Source organism: Syngnathoides biaculeatus, chromosome 21 (assembly GCF_019802595.1).
Source record: "Syngnathoides biaculeatus isolate LvHL_M chromosome 21, ASM1980259v1, whole genome shotgun sequence".
Taxonomy (NCBI): Eukaryota; Metazoa; Chordata; class Actinopteri; order Syngnathiformes; family Syngnathidae; genus Syngnathoides; species Syngnathoides biaculeatus.
Window position 1 is genome coordinate 4,669,584 of NC_084660.1, and position 16,634 is coordinate 4,686,217.

Genomic DNA, 16,634 nt, shown 5'->3' on the forward strand with positions numbered 1-16,634 from the left:
GCATCATGTTCGCCCAGTTGGGATTGGCAGCCGGCAACATTGAGATTCACGGCTACCTGCGCTTGTCCGAGCGCTCGTAATGATGTCGGCGACGGCCCTGAAGTGATATCGGGATGCCTTGTGGCTAAAGATTAAAGCATTCCAGCGACATACACGATAAACTGCCCTATAATGGTTTGCTGTGAAGGTCCAAATATCATCAAAGCAAACATGGCCCGATTCAATTAAGGGACTGTCAACGACAGTATGAATATGAAGGCTGTGTGAAGGAGTCGCTGGTTTTTGGAAGTTTTTTTTTTTTTTTTTTTTTTTGAAGAGATCCTGAGTGAACATCTGCCAACGTGCATTGGGAAGGGCATGACAAGGACGGAGAGGCGGGCGCCGGCGGCGAGGGCTAGCCTCAAACAAATGCTTTCCGCCAGCAAGGGGATTAAGCCCCCGGCTCTGAGAGTGGCATTGAGCTGTGCAGACCACGCTAAAAATACAAAGCTTTTCATTTTTTTCTCCAGGGTTCTTCAGCTCCCGATGTTGGAGGAAATACATTTTTACTTCCCCCGAAGTGACGTCTAAAGATAGTTGTCAAGTGATACTTGATAGTTTGATGGCTGATATTTCACCAATTGTTCTCACGCCGAGCTACACTCATAGGAGACACCCCAATAATCGGGCCGACGTTGAGCATGATCTGATAATTGGGCCGTTAATCTGTTTTCTCGAAACGATTTTCCTGACAATCTATGGCATGTGGCGTATTAATGAAAATGAATGACATCAAAAGATATGCAGGTGACATTGCTTGTCCTCGACTCCAAGAATTCCGTGGTGTTACTCGGCTCTCAGGCGCCCGACGCTCTTCTCGACCGTTGCTCTTCTGATGAGTCCGAACAGAAGGCCTGACGTGAGAACGTGGCATGTTGTTCTGTACCAGGACGGCAGTCCCCTTGTATCTGAGTTATGCGTGGTAGAAAGAAGTCCAGGTCCGCTGGATCCTTTAGTGTATGGCGGCTGAACAGCAGCCCCCTCCCCAGTACAAAAGAGATGAGTGATACCGAGAAACCTCACATCATAAGAAAACTGCCTTTGGAATTCTAAACATGAGAACTCAAGTTGAGCCAATTACTGCAAACGTCTGATGAATGTTTTATCCCAAAACTTGCTGGCAGCAAAATTGCAACATTAACTACATTTTACTTACTTCATTTAAAGACAGAAAAATCTGTAAATAGGCGAATCTCCGTGAGCTGAACATTAAGGATTAACCATAAGTTTTCACGGTCAAATAGGCTATTAATACCTTTGTACACGTGTACTGTTCATAACTGGAGATATCCTTGGACATACTATATGTGAATTTAGATGATGTAAGTGTTAACGCTTCTGAAGTGTTCCCTTTTGTATAGATCACACGCAACGTCAAGATTCTATGTTCATACTTTGGTAGCTATTAAACTCATCAAGCTGGAATCCATCCAGTGCTGGAAGTTTCCCCCCCCCCCCTCATTAATCTATCACAGAGACATTTTAGGATGAACAAGAAACTCAAAAGTGTGTGCAAATCTCCCAACTTGCAAATTGGGCGACATGGGAGAACCCTTGGCAATACATGAGAAGAATGTTGAAAGCTAAAGTGTTCCATTGATTTGACCCGTGTAGGCCACACAAGCGTGAGCCATTAGCTGCTCCTCAGATGCTGCTTCACATTTGTTTGCGTAAACGAGCTCCCAGGATAATCGCGTGGTAAATAGAAACCCTTTTTTTTTTTTTTTTTTTTTTTACAGCTTTTGCTTGGGCAGATAGCAGGGTCACGAGAACCCGTTCTTTGGCTTTCCTATGCATTTTTTGTTGGATGCTGCTTTTATCGCCCGGAGGTATTCTGTTAACTGTGCATGTATTCTGCATCGCGGGAGACGTACACGGAGAAGCGGAATTTCAAGGTTGCCCACGTGCACACGACTCTGCGGGAAGATAACGGCGTCAGATGTTTGTCTTTGCCTTATCCTCGACAATTTCCAAAGCATTCTGGCGCTGAAAAGAACTTTTGCAACTATTCCAAAATAGTGAAAACCAAAATCTTTTTTCCAGTTCTCAGATGAGGCACGTTCATTCATTGGCTTTATCCCGTCTGCGTTTGGACTTGTGAACCAATCCGTTTCCTCCATTTCATGCTCTACGACAGTGGTTCTCGAACCGGGCTCGCTGTGTTGACGTCACATCAGCGTGACGTTCCTCGCAGCGTTTGTCGCTCTGTCTCGCTCTCGTACTTGTGAGGGGAGGTGACCTTTGCGGAACATTTGCACCTCGGAAGCCAAACTTCACAGTATGTCGCTGAGTCACTTCTTTTCTTCCATTTCCCATTGTCAAAGACAAAATGATGTGAAAATCATTCTGCTCGTCTGTTTCTAAGTCACTACTCGCTATATTAGGGGCGAGTCGGTAAACATAGTGACATAAGTTGGCAACGAGAGTGCTTTTGTAAAATAGATGATAACCCCGCTCTATTCACAGCCATCTTGTTAGTGGCAGCCATGCGTGCCAGCTCGCCATGATGGATGAATATTTCATTTAATCACATTTTGTTTTGGGTTTTTTTTTTTTTTTTTTTTAATTCCTCCAAACTGAACATTTCTATGACTCAGTCCCATCCGCAGAAGGGAAGTACTCAGTCCATTGGATGAGGCGTTGTGGCGCCGGGTTGGCAGAACAGTTCTGTAGCCATCCACATCCTGCCCCAAGAGCAGGCTTATACATCGAGATACTGCAGACACCTGGCTAACACTCAGCAACCCCCCACCCCCCCAGCGTGCGGCGAAATGTTGCCTTTTCTACATCCACAAACTTGATGGATTAAGACAAACGGGCTATTTATGAAGCCGGCGAAAAAGCTCGGCCGGCTTGCCCACACATCGTTTGCCGAAAGGGAAAAAGGCTCGACAGCGGAGACCTCTGGTTCTAGCCAGTGAGAGCCTGGCATGAAACGAATCGAAATCAAATGCCAAAGCGGGACTCATATAAGGCACGTTGATGTGAAACAATTGCTTTTTGTTTTTCGTGAGTGTGCGTGTGGGAAGGAAAGAAATCTCAACTTGAAAAGCTAAAGGCGAGATAGCATTCCGTGACTTTGGCTTTAGATAAAAATAGATAGAAATACCCCAAATATTTAAATCCTGCGAAGATCACCCACAATTGCAAGTCTACTATCTAAAACCAGATGTCTGTCCGGTACTAAGAGTGACCTGCACTACAAAGTCTTGCAAAAACTTGCGGTGAAGGAACTCTCAACACAGGCGCTTGCTCTTGTGTTTTTGCTGTTGCTTCAATGAGCTTCCAGTTTTGCTTGACACCACAATCGGGGCGTCCGGGGGGGCTTTGGCCAAACGCGGTGAGGAGCAGGCTTTAGAAATGGCTAAATTTGGCCTGTCGTGACGCGTACCCCGCTGCAAAGATGATTAGAGAGTCAAATTATTTGACATTTGCCAGGTTAATCCTCAAATTTTCAGGATTTTGATCTTCTAATCTTTTTGATCTCGGCTCTGTTGTATTATATTTGGATGGTGGTAATCTGGAAATTGGGACACCCGAAACACCTTACCTTGATAGTCAGTTTTTTTTTTTTTTTTTTTTTTTCTTTTGCCTAATTAGCCGAGCCTTTTCAGGTATGCGCGGCCCCAAAAAAAGCTTTGCTAATTAGTAGCGCACATTTGAACGGCATTACGTTTGAAGTGAGGAGGAAAATCTCCAATTTAGTTTTAAATCTCCTCGCTTTTGTTTCCACGCGCCACGGAAGGCAAAACGGTGATCCCTTAAGCTGCTTAATTCAGCTACTGTGACTTCATTACATCCCGTGCAGTTTGCAGACTACTGTATGCTGCTGAAAACAGCACAAGTCGCTCTGCCTGGTCGAAGATCAGCCTTTGTTTTCCAGACTAAGCCAGGTGCTTGGAACGCTGTACCCCAGAGGCTGGCACTATATTAAAAGTTTGACCGAGTCCTGTAATAAAATAAAAAAGCCTGCCTCCCACTGTCCAATTAAGTTCGGGCTGAAACTATTGATTTGATCTTTTGTTTGGTCCCTCCACCCGCCTGCCACATTGCACACCAGGGAATCATCTGCAACCCTGATGGAGTGAACAAAGACACGCTGCAACAAATGCCCTCATGTTCACACGTTGAATATTATCTGATATCAGATGCATGTTTAAACTTGAATATCATTGAGTGGAAAATCGCTACACTAAAAGATGTTACTGCCATCGATGGATTGCCTTGTTTTTTTTTTGTTTTTTTTTTCAAACGGGGATAAACCCTTTCATTCACCGCATCAATTCAGGATGTCCTCCTTCAGGCTTTTAAAAAAAAAAAAAGACAAACGCGCGTTGCCTTTGTAATTTAATGAATGGCCATTGATTGTTTTTTTTTTTTTTTTTTCCCAGTCTGGGCTTCCCTTTTCATCTTCTGAAGTGCTCACTGCAAGGGGAAGAAAACATTGCATCCAGCACTGTTCTCTCAATGACGTACTGTATATTTCTGGCTGCCCGTGGGTTGTCATAGCAATTATGTATCAGCTAGTGGTTAGCCAGTGATCACCCGTACAAACTATATCTTTCCAAGCATAACGAGACTAGCAATTGAAGACTTGGGTGACGCGTGAAGGAAAGTCTTGAAATAACCCAACTCGTTCGAAACTTTTGTCTTCATCAATATTTCATGGCGATCGAGCCGCCCAGTAGTCGTGTTTGTGTTTGGCCGATGCATGAGACTCCGACGAATTCAATCATTATATTGTCGTTCATGGGAAAAGATGTGATTACATTTTTTTTTTTTTTTTTAGATAACGGGAGGACGGAATCAGCAGGATGTTGTTTATAAGCACGCCCGACAGAAAAACTAACGATTCCTTGTCTTTAAAAGTGATATTTTCTTTCTCAAAACTTAACCGTGCCTCCGGGAGACTTTTTACCCCAATAATATTTCAGGGATGATGGTAACAAATAAAAATACAGCTCAAAAAGGTGCACACTTTGAGCGGTTTGCAAAAGCAAGGACCCACAGAGAAGGCAGACTCCGAATCTCATTCTTTGTTTTGATATTATCGCTCTTGTCGGGGACACCTCCCCAGTCATGCACTTTAACTCGGAATATGAAGGGAGTTCTGCCGAACCGGTGCCAGAACCAACAGCAACGCCTTCACCAAAGGGGAAAATGGACAGTACTCGCCAATCACTCTGCTTCAATTTGTTGCCATGGCGAAAGGTCACCCCTCGGACAAATATCACTCGAGGCCTCCTACGCAGCATTGGCAGGATGCGTCCCGGACGTGATCTGAGGAGGGTCAAAAGATGCATAATTGAACAATTTGCACCCAGCTTGAGAGCTTGGAATCGAGTTCATTAAACAATTCTCGTGGATTTTCTTGATGGCGCAGGGAGGAGACGTTTACCTTGGCAAACATGATGGGACACTGGCGATCCCGCATCCGTGGCAGCAGCTGCTGTATTAAGCATCTCAACTGTGTTTTCAGATGTGTCTTCGATTTCTGCAAGTTGGATTCCAGCGAGGACCATTGTGCGCCGCAGGGTCTTACTACACCTCTTGCGATGTCACACATTGGCTGGATCGAATGGGAGAGCCGCTAATAAAACCAACGTACACTGGGCTCCAAAATGTTTGGCATAGTTAGCCCGGTTGCAATGGTGGTGGCCATCCACCAACCATCCAGAACTCCATCCTTCTGGACCAGCTAAAGTAGGATGACGTTCATCTATTAGAAACGTCGAAAGTACCTAATTCGCCTTCATTGGGAGGGCTGTGTTGGCGGTCTGAGTCAGACCAATGATTGGATTTTCTCGAAATGTCACAGTCTTGTTGAGACGTGTCGGCAATCCAAACCTTGATCCATCTGGACCAACAAACGCCGTGGCATTTATCAATGAATGAACCGTTTTGAAAAGGAGTCTTCATCACAAAGGAATTAACAATGTGCTGATTTTTTTTTTTTTTTTTTTCTTGAAATGTCTGAGCCTTGTTGGAACACGGCAGCCGTTACCGAACCACATCCGTGCTTGGCAAAATAAAGGCGGCTCTGAGGAATGAGCCCGTTTTCTCTTGTTTAACAGGATGATGATTTTCTTGACATGTTCAGGATTTTTTTTTTTTTCCCCCCCAAGGGATTGGACTAGTCTGCAGTTTTGAATTGATCTTAAAAGTTTGGATTTTGTGTCTTGATTTTGAATGATTGCCAAGGTAGCTGGAGGTCTGCGGAAGCTTCCTCCCTCCCTACAGCGTCAGATAAGTCATTGTCATCAGAGTCATGGTTGGAAGTATGACAAAAAAAAAAAAAACACAAAAGGCCTTGGTGTATTTTTAGTCAAGTCAGCCACATGCGGCTCCTTCTTCTTCACATGAAAGCTGTCCCCTCTGGGAATTGTCTTTCACTCTCCTGTTGGGATTTATAATTTGGATTAGGAGACTGGAGATGTTGAAAAGGAGAGCGAGTCTTCGATGAAAGACTGTGGGTGTTTAAAGACAGGTAATCCATTTCAAGGTGTCCCCGTCGGGAGCCGAGGCCGCCTTGTGCTTCCTATTTGTTTTTGTGGAAGATCTTGCCTCCCACAGGGGTCGAGCAATGACACGAAGGGCTTTTGATTCGCGCAACGATGGACGGTGTCAATTCTGCGCCGGGACCGATGGTGTTTCTACGTAATGGTTCCCCGTCTCGGAATGGCCTCGGCGGCCCCGTGGAGAAAGCTATCGATCATCCCGGCCGCTCTCTTTGACAGCCGTTCTTTTTGCCTCCCATTAAGGCGAGGAGAAGCGTTCGGCACCCACGTGACGGCCTTGGCATTGTCACGCCGTGCATTCAATGTATGGATAGGTTTTCGAATGACTCCATTTCTTCAGTCTGTGCTCGAGGATTGATTTCTTTCTGCAGACATTTTAATCACACTCCCATTGTTCCAAGATTTGGAATCCATTTTCCCCATCTGCATAGCACTGTTATTCATCAATAAACTATAATCTCACAGCCAGCACGTCCGGACCACGAGAGACAAGGATGGATTCCCTCGCAAATTATATGAAAGATGATAAAAATATCAACTCGGATTCACTTTCTCGTTTGTTTATCCAATTTCATTTTCCATGTTAAACCAATGGTTTATTTTCAAGGTGAGTATTAGTAAGTGTGTAAAACCAGTTTCTTTGGAGGTTCGCATGATCTGTTTCCTATACCTTACAGTGGCCCCTTGACAGTCCAATTACAGGTAATCTATAAACATCAAAAATGCGCCAATGTGGCGGGCGGCCTCTGCAAGTCCATAAATCGAGCATTTGTCATTTTTGTGTGCCACCGCAGCCCTCGGAACGGCGGCAAACGAGGCAAGAAGGCAATGACTGGAGGGCTGTCACTTGATTTGAATTTGTAAATTTGTCTCACTGACGCCCTCCATTTCCGCTTCACCTGCTCCCCAAGGAGCAATCGCCGCATTCGCTGTACCATCAAGCTAGATTGGACGCCATGCTAAAGTCCGCCAATACTTGCAAATGATTTGTGATCAGTGCCCGCACCATGCCAGGCGGCATTGAGGTCTGGTGGAAAAGTTTGACTGGCGAGAAGAGGAGGATGCCACCACAGTTGAACACGTTTCCATAGAGCAGAGAAAATATACAATTGTGAGTATTGTTTTATGCTCTGTGTATACTGTATGTCCCTGCTCTGTGTGGCGAAGTAGCAGTTGTTTGAGGTTCAGAATTACCCGAACATTGACATTAATTTCCAGTGGCCCATCTCTGGCATTTGGCATTACATGACGGCATTCAGCTTCCAGAGAAAAAGTTTGGTTGGACATCATTTAGATATACATTTGTCATTTTTACAGTAAAGTTAAACGAGGAGTGACAAAAAGCTTGACGCGAGCACGCATGAATTGTTTCTTTGGACATTTGTGTGAACAAGCGTAGAAATAGTGGCGCACTTTGGGGAAAAAAAAAAAAAAGTTGAAACGGTTTCAAGCATCTTGGAAGGCTAACACTTTGTGTTTTTTGATGTTTCCTGTATTACACTTTTTTACGTTACCTTTTGTCACAAATATCAGTATTTCTACTTACCAGTGGGCCCATCGTCTGAGTACTTTTGCCACTTGTTGCGGCATGCTTCTCGCGAAGGCAAAACATTTCACCCATCCCTCATCCGTTGAGTCTGGATGGCCGCGATGTTGAGGACGCCTGTCCAGGCCCTGAGGACCGGCGCGCGCTGGCGTCTAATGAAAATGAAACGTGTTCGCCGGCGAGCCGCCGTTGAGTTTGCACTAAAAATGGCACACACTTTGATAGATTGGCGGCGAGGGGGAGGATGGGGCTCGGAAGGGAGAGCTAACTTTAGCCCTTAATGGTTTGAATTATGCTTGCGCTAGAGGGTTTTTCTTTTTTTTTTTTTTTTTTTTGGTGGGCTGTAAGGCCAAATGATATCCCATTCAGGGCCTTCTTCCCAGGGATGAATCGCCTGCTGCCTCCCGCGCTGACCTTGATCGATAATTGCCTCATTTTTCTAAATGAGTCTGGAGTGCTTGGTTGTATTTGAATATGGAAAACTATTTTTTTATACCATTTAATACATTGAGACACCTTAACTCGAGTGAGCGCTTGGGCCTATGTTCTTGGATGTGTGGAAAATCAAAAATATTGTCCAAGATATGTAGTTTGCACCATGTAGTGGGCGGAAGAGGACGTATTGAATTCTGAGTGCGCGAGCCGGTCTCGGAGTGATCCCTTCCACATGGTACGCCGATGTAAAACAAGTTCATCGGTCTTTGGAACGCAAATCGGGCAGGGTTTTGAGAAATTTTCTTGATGGATGGAGAACGAAAGTGAAACGGGTTCATTCTCTTGGCAAAGTCTGACTGTGGTGTCTTTCAATTTAGAACACATTAAAATTTCATTTCATGCTTTCACTCTTTCTGTTCCAGTGAGCTACGTTGTCGACACTTATTTGTGATTTTTGTCCCAGCCATATTCTTATTCGAAATTGGCAATTTTATTTTGACAGCTATTTGTATGTAAAGCATAAAAGGGGGTGGGGGGGTGGGGGGGGGGCTCGCTTTGTGTTTTTATTTGCTAAAACGTCCCACCCGTACAACAGCACAAGACATCTCGGTGTACTGTATTGGCTATTCTTCAGTATATCCTTAATGAGGGAAAGCTGAGGATTTCAAGGTTGGCATTGGTTCTCAAGAAAACTGGTTTTGTTTCAAATGTTTCTCTCTGAGTACCATCTTGCTGTCACCTCATTTTTGTCCCACTTTACCTTATCTGGTAAAACACTTGGATCAAATTCAACTGCAATTTCTTTTGCGACGTTCGCTTAAGGTCGAGGTCGCCTTTTCAGAAAGGCCTTTGAAGGTGCCTCGTCGAGACGTCTCCGACCAGTTCTCGATCGCTGCTTTTGAGTATTGTCAGATGCACAGATTGGAGTCAGCTTCCGACAAGCGGTGCACACTTGATTGCTTCATGAACAGTCATCCTGAGAAGTGTCTTGACCGCTCAGCCGAATGACCTGCCAGCTATTTTACTGTTGATTTTTGTGCCCTTGCTCTTCCACCTCCAGTTCATCACGATCACACGTTGGGAGTCTTGAACAAATCCCCGCACAAGGCCTTAATCCCCTCCCTCTCATTCACGGCACTCTGAGCCAAGAAGACATCCTTACAACAGCCTTCCATGCGGACGCAGCTTAATAATACCTATCCATGAAATTTGTTTAGGGCTTTTCCGGGCCCCCGGTTCGCTTATTTCCTTGTTTATTTTTGTTGCAGTAAAGGGAGGTCCTCAGACAGAACCACGTTGATGTATAGTTATTTTTGTCCTCTTCTGCATTCACTGTGCAGTTTTAATTATGCATGGGCTTCTCTTCTGTGACTATTTTTTTTTTTGGGGGGGGGGGTGTTAAAAAAAAAAAAAAGTCACATGGGCACTTTTGGAGTTGATGCACTTGGGAATAGTCACGCTTAGGACTGTCGCTTTGAAATGTGTTATTCATTAATGACAATAGGCAGAGGGAGCAAATATGTATAGGGATGAAGAGCAGCTATTGGAAAAGAATACGCTGAAAATAATGCTGAGGCTTCTTCTTTTTTTTTTTTTTTTTTAATGCTGCAAATTGTTTCCTGTTACATGGGAACTGGTATTCAGAGGCGAGGCGAGCTATAAAACACAGAAGGGAAAAGCGTAGGTGTTGCGACACCGCGGGTGCGGATGATCTTTTATTCACAAACCAGTTCAGTATAATTGGAATCAAGTGCGTTGCAAAAACCAATCATATGCACTTGAAGAAATTCAATTTCTTTAGGCTTAGTTGGGTCTAATCACTGATTGGAATTATTAACCCGATCATTCCGTTTATTAACTCCGTCGCTGATAGCCACTAAAACAGATAACCCAACGTGTGCGGTTGAAAGAAGTAATTTCCTTTATAATTAAAAGCAATTAGCAAATCAATTACAGCACCATCAGACCTGATGGAAAATAAAATAAAATGGCATTAACCGACGCACACTGTATGTGCACGGAGACGCTATTACGGTCCAATCAAACCAAAAACGGGATCATCGAACCCGAGGTGAAAGGGGGATAAAAATCAATTTGTAATCATACATTGTCATACACCCAACGTCCACGCGAGCCGAGTCATATTTTTTTACGTCGTCTCCCCACCCATGGAGTGCACGATAGAGCCATAAATAAAACTTGTAAATATTTGTCCCTCTCGGGCCTTCAAATGTCACATGCAGACAGGAGATGTATATTAGACAAGAGGTGAAAATCCATCACAAATGGACCCAATCACAGTGGGGGGCGGGGGGTGGGGTGGGGGGGTGCAGTTTATAAATGACCTTTGCTTCAAATGCATTTTTGAAGTCAAGCAGCCTCTCATTTTCCACAACGCAGTCTCGAGTTTTCATAGGCCCTTTCATAGCCGTCCTAAATATAGGTCTCTGAGATCTAACAGACTTGACGAGTGGAAGTCGGCAGAGGCGTAAAAAAAAATAAAATAAAATAAAAAATAAAAAAAAAAACCCACCGCCATGAAGTCGGATGTGGCGTCGGTCGCAAATCGAAGGAAATCTCTAGCTTGGGACGATGGAGACGTGAAAAAGCCAGACCTCGACGTTAGCAGGCACTTTTGGAGTCTTCCATCTCCACCAGACGGCCTCATGCCAAGCGACAAGCTGCTTAAAGTATGGCGGGTGGGCGGATAATGGCTGTTTGCTTTTCCGGCAGCTTTCTGCTGACATACCGAAAAAGGCTCTCGAGTCAAAAGAGAAAGCAACACCAACCCCGTTGGACGCAACTCTTCACACCGGGGGCACTCGTCGGCCCGACTCGTAGAACACGCCCCCCGGTAGCCGTCGATCTGCCGTGGAGGCAAAGGACATCATCCCAGGCATCCTCATCAGGTGACCCGCCCACTGCAACAAACACCATCAGCCTCTCTTGAAGTCCCTCCCGGCTTAGCGCCTCCTTGTCACCTTCCTCTCATTAAGGCTGAACAAGTTCGCCTCTTGATGATCGTACATTCCCCCATCACACGGCTAACCTTTAAGTTTCTTTTCATTTATTTCACCCCCGGTCGAGGCTGTGGCTCATCCTTAATTGACTACAATTTCATGCATGTGGCATTTCAGCGCGGCCTTGGATCACCTCCATTTTTCCTTTCCCCACTCTCTCGCTTGTGACATTCCGAGCCTGTGATGGCAAAAGGGGGGTAATTATGACCTGTAATTTGAGCCCACTCGTGCCTTGCCTCCACACGGCGCGCCTCGGTGATGTCCTTCACTCAACTGGCTCGCTCGTTGTTTCCTTCTCCTCGAGACGCTGTCGTAATAACGTTCCCTTTAAGGGTATTGCCTTTAATTTCAGTAATTGGTTTTAAGTCGTGAATTGGATTGCGCTGAAGCCACTTGAGCCAAACTCAAGTCAGAGCTTTGGATTGCAGTTTTGTCAAGGTTGAAGTGCAGTGAATAAATAAAGGTGGAATGTAGAAAAGAAGAAATAGAAAAAGATGACTGGTCCGCATTTACTAACTTTGTGTAGGACAAATGAGCACATGAGCCATTGACCGTTCCGTCCACGACACGTCCGGGTAGAAAGTTTGCGTCCCTGTGGACGACGAGGTTTTCAGATGACCTTATCTTATGCGGTCAACGCAGGAATCGGGTGGAGGAACATTGTTTAAAAGTGGAGGCGTGCTTTTGAACCGGCTTGAATGAAGATTACCCAAATTAAGACAGAGTACGGGTTAGGCATGAGAAGAGATGGGGAAATAGCGCTGGATGACTTTAAATACGTAAACGGGTCGGAGCGAAAGTGTCAGCAGTTATCGAAGAGTCTCCGCTCGAAATGAGCTCATCGGAGGGACGGCCAAGGTTAGAGAGAGCGGACTTCGATTGTTGGGATGCGCGCAAAGGAGAAATAGCGAGTGTATTCCTTGTGGGATGATGAGGATGCAGAGCCCGAGGAAGACCCAAAGAGAGGCTTTGTAGATGGAGTGGGGGACAGGGACGTGAGGGCAGTTTGCGATTGAGAGGAGGATGGCCGTTGAGAATGCATTTATAGCGGCACGCTCGGTAAACTCTGGAGTGCGCCCGCACACAAGGAGTGTTTTACGAGGATTTGTCGATAGAAAAAGAGGTCACTTGTTTTTTTGGGTTTTTTTTTTTTTTTTTTTTTTTTGCTGCGCCTCGCAATGCGGGGCAAAACCTTGAGCTCTCTGACGTGGAAGCAAGAATAACAGGAATCTCCAAAGATTCGACTGCAAATCTAAATGCACCTAAAAGTCAGTATTTGTGGAGCCAGACCTTGGTTTGAGCTGTGATGGGTGTTTTTAATTTTTAATAGGACCCCTTTGGAGAAAAAGGGATCCGTTATTGGGGACGAAATTGTCCTTTTGCTGTTCTTTAGGCGAGATGTGCAGGTGTTCCACTATGTATGCATATAAAGTCGGTGCATAAGTGTTTCTGAGTCACCGGCTCTGCCTTGCATTGTCGAGGGACGCGTGGGAGGGATTCGACATCGTGCCTCCGTATCGCCGTCGCCGGCTCGGCCGTCCCCTCACTGCTGATCTGGAAGATTTAGAATTGCTCCCAGAGTGCTTGTCTAATCTGTCTCTCCTCTTCCCCGAGTGGAAATAAGTCAGAAACAAACTGTTTGCCTATCATGTCCTCGAGTACGTGAACTTTTAGGATCTTTAGTAGCTAATTGAGGACAAGGCGTACCGTCACATCATCGCAAATCTGCCACGACGTCTTGTAAAAAATACATTTCGTGACAATTTGCTAATGGTTCCTTCTCACGTTCGCCTCCCCAAACCAACGTCCAATTAGCGCCGAGAAAAACTGCCCTCCCCACCACCGCCCGCCCCTACTGGACCACCAACGGCGCCTCCAAGATATCAGGACATGACTTAATGAATGCAATCAGCCATAATTAGGGGAACTGATGGGGCTCTCACTTTGAGCCATCATTTGGTGGAAAGGCTGACGCCGCATCGCCGTTGAACTCGGGCGGCCTCCCCCCCCCGTTTCTCAACATATTTTTTTTTTTCCTTGTTAAATTGGAAATGATCCCAAACTTCTTGGTTCCGTAACCGGCCTGTGCTGTCTTGGCAACACGCACGTTGAGACTGTTACCGCGATTAGAAAGGCGGTGGGTGCATTCTCATGAGCAGTGCGTCAAAAAGATGCCGCGAGTGGCGGCGGGTAAAATGACGACTTGCTTGTCGGAACCCATTTGTGGTGAAAGTCGTTATAGCGCGTTATAATTCTGTCCGTGCAATTGACGCTCGCCCGGAATTGGCGGCCACCTCCAAGTGGTCTTGCGTCAACGGTGGCTGTGTTTCTCCAGTTCCAAACACCACTCGGGTACGAAATAAGACAACCTGGTGGATTACTGCATGCAGAGCACAGGTGGAGGTGAGAAGGTGTAAAAACTGAATGGCTGATTGAACGCATTTAAAATGAAAAATTAAGAACGTTATACATATGGACTGAGATTTGCTTTATATATATATATATATGTTATTTTTTGCACATATGTTTGGGTGTGAAGAAGAAATTATTATTATTTACTGTGGAAAATATTGCTTTATATTTTGTACATTTGGTTTGAGTCAGATTTCTTTGGGAATGGATTTATCCCCCCCCAAAAAAACGAGATTCCACTGAACCTGCCTGGTACCAAGGTATTAGTTCTTAGTTACGGCCAGGAGCCCCTTCCCATAAAGCGGCTGCAGCCGTCCTGCGCCATGGCTGTTTGTCTTCCGTTAGAACCGGCCGTTATTTAATGTGAGCAGTCGCTCTCTTGTCTGAATGTACCGACATCACTTTGTTGGCAACTGATGGCGGGTTCGACACTTGACTTGTCTCTGATGGTACTTGTGTGATTAGTCTTGTTTAGAGGCTGGTTGCCAACCTAGTTGTGCACGTGTGTGTTTATCCGACTTTTAGTGAGTTTGCTTGGTATTGTATTCTCTGTTTCTTTGTGCTTAGTTTGCAGACTGTTCAGGTACACCGTGTACGCACTGTATTGTTTTCCTTTGTTTGTTTTTCGATATTGCGTGGAGCGTATTGCCTTGGGCTCAAAGGCAGTCTTCAGTTCTTTTGTTTTAGAGCTCGGGTTGGAGCTCATTGCATTTAGGTCGTGTTTCTTTATCTTTTGTGATTCTACCCTAATGTCTCCCGACCTTTATTCAGTCCACATCAAACAAATATGTGAGGCTAAAATATATTGAGGGAACCTGCACCTTTTCGCAGTTCAGCGTTACTTTGGTGCCGTCTGGCATGTTGTTGTTTTGTCGAAGAGAAATCCATTAGTTTGTTGTATGAATGGCAACAGAGTGATGCATACCCAGGTGAACTGTAGCCTGTGCCATCCAGTAGAAGAACATTTAATTGTTGTGCCTGTCACGGTACGCCGCGAGCATCAATAGAAGAACAAACCTACAGTGTTAGCAATAAGTTGTAATTTCCAGACCAATACATTGAAATTGGATAATTTCCCAAAGCACAGTGGTTTGAAATCTCTTCTTAACCCTCAGATTGACTTATGTTCCCAATGAACTGGGTTAGGCACTTATATTCACGCTCGACTGTTGGTTTAATATGTTGTCCCTTTCTCCTTTGCAATTTGCCAAAAGGTTAGTCATTTCATGAATAATGCAACAAATTATAATTCTTGACACACGCAACGTCCCCAGTGATTAAAATTGGAATGTTTTTCAAATCAGCTGAATTATTTAAAAAAAAAAAATTGCTTTTGTTGCACAGCACGCATTGTGTTCGCACAGCTGTCTCACTTTTCAGGGTCTCGAATCTCAGGTCTGGCCTCCCTTTATGGAGTTTGCACGTTCCCGGTGTGCTTGCAGGGCTTTTCTGAGGTTACTAAAGCTTCCTCGCACGTTTCCAAAACATGCGCGTTAGGTTCACTCGACTCTTACTTGTCCGTATGTATAAACGTGAGTGGGAACGCTTCTGTGTTTCCAGGTCCTTCAATTCCAAGTGCTGGACGATCAGTCTCTGTGTACATGGGCAGAAAAGTTCTGTACATTGTGAAATGTTTATTTAAAGTCCAAATAGCTGACCCCTTGTATGTTGGATTTGGAGAATCCATTCAGCATCCAGTTTCTCAACCTGCCGTCTGCTTGCAAAAGTTAAAGAGCAAATCTGCATTTTATTGAACACTGAAGGCATCAAATAAGGAGATGAAGGGGATTAATCACAAAAACTTCAAGATGATTAATTTGGTGGTGCAATGCCGTTGATTGGTCTATAAAAAAAAAATTGGAATGGTATTTAAGGGAATGTGCAGCCTCTCGAGCAATCAAAGCGTGCTCTGCCATTTATGTGCTAAACTTTGTGGGATAATCAAAGAGCGGCCAGTGCCAGGGAGCGCCGCGCCGCGCGTGCCAGCAGCTCATTCCGATGGCTTCATAGATTTCTGCGTGGATCGGGGCCCGATCAGTGAGCGGTTTTGTCTTTTTGAACAGCAATTTGCTCGCAGATCACGGTCACGCTGATGACATCACTTTGCCAAGTTTGACAGCTGTCACTGTCCCAATGCAACAGCGAGGCCGTAGAGGTCATTTTGGGTTTTAAAATGAAATCTGACACACGGGTCACTGGTGGAGACAGTTTCTGAGGTCTTTTTTTGCAGCTTTTGTCCAAATGCACGTCTGCGAGAGCCCTAACCCTCACCTACATTTCATCCATTTGAATGATATCAGATAGCAAAGATAAATGCCCTCTATGGTGGTTACATATACAGTTTCCAATCCACAACACTCCCAACCCGTTGAACTTTTCTGGGATAAGCCGAAGACTGATACAATGACTTCAGTTCAGTATTCGCTTAAGATCAAGTGCACCAGGAAAATAGCAGTGTTGTGTGCCGGTTCCAATTTGCGTATTTTGCTCCCGCTGGGCCTTCTGGATCGCTTGAAGGTGCTCAGGTTCCCTATTTCATTGAGGAGGAGCGATATCGACCCCGTTTTAGTCCCACCCCCAAAAAATTAAGAAAACTGAGATGGTGAAAACCAGCACAACCCAATAACCCAATAAATCTAATACTTGATCGATCTCGGCTGTAGC

At 45.0% G+C, this 16,634-nt stretch overlaps 1 protein-coding gene across 6 annotated transcripts in view; it reads left to right on the forward strand.

The window, feature by feature from the left end:
* Nucleotides 1-16,634, forward strand: part of focad (focadhesin) — a 369,017-nt gene that overhangs the window by 249,708 nt on the left and 102,675 nt on the right. The gene's annotated exons all lie outside the window — the stretch shown is intronic.